Source organism: Sus scrofa, chromosome 7, assembly GCF_000003025.6.
Source record: "Sus scrofa isolate TJ Tabasco breed Duroc chromosome 7, Sscrofa11.1, whole genome shotgun sequence".
NCBI classification, from domain to species: domain Eukaryota; kingdom Metazoa; phylum Chordata; class Mammalia; order Artiodactyla; family Suidae; genus Sus; species Sus scrofa.
The window spans coordinates 65,441,180-65,447,043 of NC_010449.5; the positions used below are offsets into that span (position 1 = coordinate 65,441,180).

Sequence of the window (5,864 nt, forward strand, 5' to 3'; positions counted from 1 at the left end):
AGTTGCATCTGTGACTTACACCACAGCTTGCGGCAATGCTGGATCCTTAACCCGCTGAGCAAGACCAGAGGTGGAACCTGTAACTTCACAGAGACAGTGTCGGGGTCCTTAACCTACTGAGCCACAATGGGAACTCCTACATGGCTGTCTTATAAGGACACCAGATATATTCGATTAGGGGCCCACTCTACTCCAATATGTCCTCATCTTAACTAATTATATACTCAAGGATGCTACTGCCAAATAAGGTCACACTGTAAAGTACTGGGGATCAAACTGTGTCTACCTTTGTGGAGGGACTCAATTGAGTCCCAAAACAAGTATTTAGAAACTTTCCCTCTGTATTTCTTATCTATTGCTGCATGACAGGTTACCCCAAGCCTAATCAAAACTCCTCCAGGGGAAGATTCACTGCCAAGTTCATGCATATGGCTATTAGAATGCCTCCAGTCTTTACTGGCTATTGGCTGGAGAGGTCAGTCCTTGTCATGTGGGCCCCTCCAGAGGGCTCATCCCAGTTTGGCAGCTGGCTACCCCTAGTGAGGACCCTGAGGGAGACAGCAAGTGACAAAGGGTGAGTGGGAAGAAAGGCAGAGTCTTTTGTAACCTATTCTTGGAAATGATATGAATTTGCAGTATTCTATTTGTCAGAAGCAAGCCATTTTGTCTAGCCTACACGCGGGAGGAGGGATTATCCAGCGCACTGTAAGGAAGAGCTAACTTGGCCTTGTATGTTTCTCCTTTACTTTCACTGCACCACCACACCCACAACCCACATGACAGCAGATGGCGTGGAGGGTGTTCTGCACAGCAAGCAATTCTGCACCACCACTTGGGTGTCCTGCAATTGAACTCAATCACGATGCTATCTACCTGGAGAGAGCATCAGATCCCACAGGTTAAGGGCTTAGTCCCATAATATACCCCAACCCCTTGCCCAGATGCCAATCCCAAATCCAGGTTGTCACCTATGCTTCTGTCTGACTGGCCATAAATCAGAGGTTCCCACCACCCCATCCTCTGGTTCAGTTAATTTGCTTGAGAGGCACACAGAACTCAGAAAACACTTACTTAGTAGATAACTACTTTATTATAAAAGGGTTTATAACTCTGGAACAGTTAGATGGGAGAAAAGCATAGGGCAAAGTGTGTGGGAAGAGGGTATTGGAGCTTCCGTGCTATCTCTCTACATCCCCACATGTTCACTGAACCCTGTCCCTTTGGGTTTTTAAGGATGCTTCAATACTTAGGCACCACTGATTAAATCACTGGCCATTGGTAATAGAATTCCATTTCTAGCTTCTCTCTCTGGAGGTTGGGATGTGATGGTGGTGGGGCTGAAAATTCCAACTCTCTAATCAAGGTTGGTTCCCCAGACAACCAGTTTCCATCCTTAGGTTACCTAGGAGTTTCCCCAAAGTCTTGTTGGCATAAACGGATGTGTTGTTGAAAGGACTTTGTTATGAATAACAAGAGATACCTTTATCCCTCTTGTCACAAATACCTTGGAAATTCCTGTGCCAGGAACTGGATGGAGACCAAACACACTTTAAAAAAAATTATTATTGTAAATCACGATATCATGGTCATGCCCAGGAGGAGGCAGGAACTCTTGAGAACCACTGTAGAGTCTGTCTCCCACATTGTCCTATAGATGATTCTTGAAACAGCTACCTGAGTGAGCCAGGTGAAGTGTAAATCAGTCACAACACGACCCTGGTTCAAACCCTCCAATGGCCCATCACTCTTACAACCTGAAGTCCCTCCCCGGGCCTAACGACTTGGCTCCGGGTCTCTCTGATCTCACTTCCTTCAACTTTCCTTCCTCTACCACTTTACTTCAGCCTCGGCTCCTTTAACAAAACATGCTGCTCCCACCCGGGGCCTCTGCCCTTGTTCCTCTGTTCAGTTTACTCTTCCCTTAGATCATGTGCGTGGCTCACTCCCTTGCTTCCTTTGGAGATCTGCTTCACTGTCACCATATCAAAACAACACACCCTTTCTTTTCTCTGCTTCTTTTCTCTTAATGGCAATCTTGTCTGACAGTTCATTATATATCTATTTATTATATGCTTCCTCCACTATAATATAATCTCTGTTAGGACTACACTTTGTTTTGTCCACTACTGTTTCCCCAGGGTCTTGGCACACAGTAGGTGCCCAACTATTATTATTATTTTAATCTTTTTACGGCCGCACCCGTGGCATATGGAGGTCCCAGGCTAGGGGTTGAATTGGAACTGTAGCTGCTGGCCTACACCACAGCCACAGCAACACCAGATCAGAGCCATATCCGCAACCTACACCACAGCTCATGGCAACGCCGGATGCTTAACCCACTGAGTGAGGCCAAGGATCCAACCTGCATCCTCATGGATACTAGTCAGATTCGTTTCCGCCGAGCCATGACAGGAGCTCCCCAGTGATTGTTTTTTGAATGAATGAATGAATAAATGTTTCTCATTTGAACTTCAACCGCTTTCTCAAGTTACATCACATAACTAAAGACCTATCAGCTACTGATGGGGAGAGTCAGAACTCAAAACCCAGGCTGGTCTCTTTCCAAGATGCAAGAATTTTTAATTTTTGCTTGTTTATTCATATTGTTGTTAAAAATGGTCTTAACAAGCACTGATCAGTTGCCTACTTTAGGAGTGGATTCTAAGTCCTTTACACATGTCATTTTTATTGTACTCAATACTCAAGACTCTGAGGTAGTCTTAATTTCATTTTATACCTGAGGAAACTAAAGCTAAGGAAATCTAAACAATTCAAATTCATACAGTAGGTGGAGAACAGAACTGAAATCCAGATCAGGCTGACTTCAAAGCACTTCTGGCTGGACCCACAGGTCATGGTGCTGAGCGCTAAGTGCCCAGCTGAGGGAAGGGCACAGTCCCAAGAGATGATAAGTCCTTGAGGAACCAGCTCTCTGGGACCCTGGAGGCAGAGAGGAAGATGACTTCTACCATGTGACTTCTGGGGGTTTCACAGAGGAACCTGGAGATGATGAGTATCTCCAGGGGCCAGTCAGACAAAGAGGACAAGGGGGTCCATGGCTTTGACATTGATGAAGGGACCATCCAGTGATGGAGAAGCAGAAGAGCCAAGAAGGAAGTATGATCGGTCACCAAAGCCTCTAAGGGGCCTCCCATGAACTTGAGGCCTCCAAAGGTCACCGCCCAGCTGGCAGCTCTCAGGAGGCCTGAGAAGAGAAGACACTGCTACATTCAGGACCACAGGATGGACTCAGACAACCCCAAGTCCATGTGTCAGCCTACTGCTGAGCGTACATGACAAAGGTTCCTTCACGTACTGGAGAGGCAGGGCCAGTCATGGCACTGAAAGAGCCCCCATCGTAAGTGGCCACTGACCTTGGAGGATCTGCTCAGTGAGGCTGCGATCAGAGAAGAGCTAGACTTGCATTCACTGCAGACCTATGGATGACTCAGGGCTGCCAGAAATAAGCAGGCTGACAAGAAGCAGAAGTGCCCTGGATCCATAATCATTGGTTATTCAGTGACAGTGCCAATCATTGGGGGCCCATATTTCCCCACTGCTTGATGCTCTTGTGTCTGCATCTTTTTTAGTGATAATGTGACACCTGAAGAATGGGCCCCCAAGGTTGGCCCCCAAAGGTCCCTATTCTGCCCAGCGACCGCTGCCCAGCCCCATCCTGGGACCTTCTCAGAGACACATCTTATGCCTCTGCTGAAGCCTCCAAGTTCATCCTTGAGGACTTCAAGAAGCACATCACTGTCACCAGACTGCTGCCCATGACTTTAGCCCCAGCCCTGGCCCACCTCCTTATGAGCCCTGCCCTACTCTGGGCTCCAGCCTTGTGCCAGGAAATTTCCAGCAAATGAAGAGCACCTAGTCCTTAGAAACCTCTTTTGTGCCCTGACTTTGGGGCCCTTGATGTTCTGCCTCCTCTACCTCCTTCTTTCCTTTGTTATTGCTCATCTCTGCCCAGCCCTTTTTGATTCTTTCTTTCCTCATCTTCCCCCCTAATTCTTACTGGCTTTGTGTGTGTTTTTCAATCAAACCAAATAAAATGAAGTGCTTTTCTATGCCTGCCTCTTGTTTTTCTCTCTCTCTTGCTTTCTCAGTTTCTCTCGTTCATCTTTTCTGCCATCTTTGAACTCTTCCCCTATGCAGAAGACTGTTTCAAGCTATTGGACTATTTTGCTTTGCATATATAAAAATATAAATATGTATATTTCCATACATGCAAATATGTATTACATGTATTTTATATATATAAAGTAAATGTACTTTATTTCTCAGAGCAGTTTTAGGCTTATAGGAAAATTGAACAGAAAGTACTGAGAGTTTCCATATATTCCCCAATATCCACAAAAATTTCTCCTATTATTAGCATCTTACATTGGTGTGATATTTTTGTTACAATTGATGCACCAGTGTTAATACCTTATTCTTAGCTAAAGTGCACAGTTTACATTAGGTTTCACTCTTTGTGTTGTACATTCTATGGGTTTTGGCAAATGCTTTATGGCTCCAGTATTATACTGTTGTCCCCGCCTGCCCGCCTGCCACCTGGTCTCACTTTTCCATGGTTTCAGTTACCCATGATCAACTGCAATCTGAAAATATTAAATGGAAAATTCCAGAAATAAACAATTCATACGTTTTTAATTGCCCGCCATTCTGAGTAGCATGATGAAACCTCATGCTGTCCTGCTCCATCCCACCTGGGATATGAATTATTCCTTTGTCCAGCTACCTTTGGTCATTTAGTAGCCATCTAGGTTATCAGGTCAATTGTCATGGTACTGCAGTGCTTCTATTCCAGTAGCTTTTATTTTATTATTTAAATGATGGCTTCAAAGTGTAAGAGTAGTGTTGCTCACAATTTGGGTATGCTGAAGAGAAGCAGTAAAGTGCTTCCTTTAAGTGAAAATGTGGGAGTTCCCTTGTGGTTCAGCAGGTTAAGGATCTGGCATTGTCATTGCTGTGGCTCTGGTCCACCATAGTGGTGTGGTTTTGATCCCTGGCCCAGGCACTTCCATGTGTCATGTATGTGGCCGAAAAACATGAAAAGATGAACAATTTTGTCTCCATAATAAGGAAAAGAAGTAAAGAAAAAAAATAATATGCTGAGGTCGCTAAGATATATAGTAAGAGTGAATCTTCTATCCCTGAAATTGTGAAGAGGGGAAAAGAAATCCGTGCAAGGTTTGCTGTTGCACACCAAACTGCAGAAGTTATGGCCATAACGTGGGGTAAGTGCATAGTTAGGATGGAAAAGGCATTAAATTACTCTAAGACATTTTGAGAGAGGGACCACATTCACATAACTTTAATTGCAATATATTACAACTGTTCTATTATTTGTTATTGTTGGCAATCTCTTACTATATTTACAAGTTAAACTTTATCATAGGTAGGTATGCATAGGAAAAAACAGTATGTATAGGGTTCTATTGTATCCTTGGTTTAAAGCATCCACCGAGGGTCTTGCAGTGTATTTCCCAAGGCTAAGGCGGGACTACTGTAGTGTCATACAGAATAGTCTCACTGCCCTAAATATGCCCTGTGATGTATCTATTCATCCTTCCTCTGTTTTCCCCCAACCCCTGGCAACCACTGATTTTTCATTCTCCCTAAATATTGCATTTTCCAGATTGTCATATGCTGGGGTCATACGGTATGTAGCCTTTTCAGACTGACTTCTTTCCCTTTGCAATATGTATTTAAGGTTCTCTGTGTCTTTTTGTGGCTTGAGGACTCATTTCTTTTTGTAGTTGAATAATATCCCATTGAATAGGTATACCATGGTTTGTTTATACATTTACCTTTTGAAAGACATCTTAGTTGCTTCCAATTTTGGAGCTGATGGAAAC

General features: G+C 44.1%; 1 pseudogene; it reads left to right on the forward strand.

Annotated features, from left to right (window-relative positions):
- LOC100155611 lies at positions 441-3,866 on the forward strand (annotated as a pseudogene).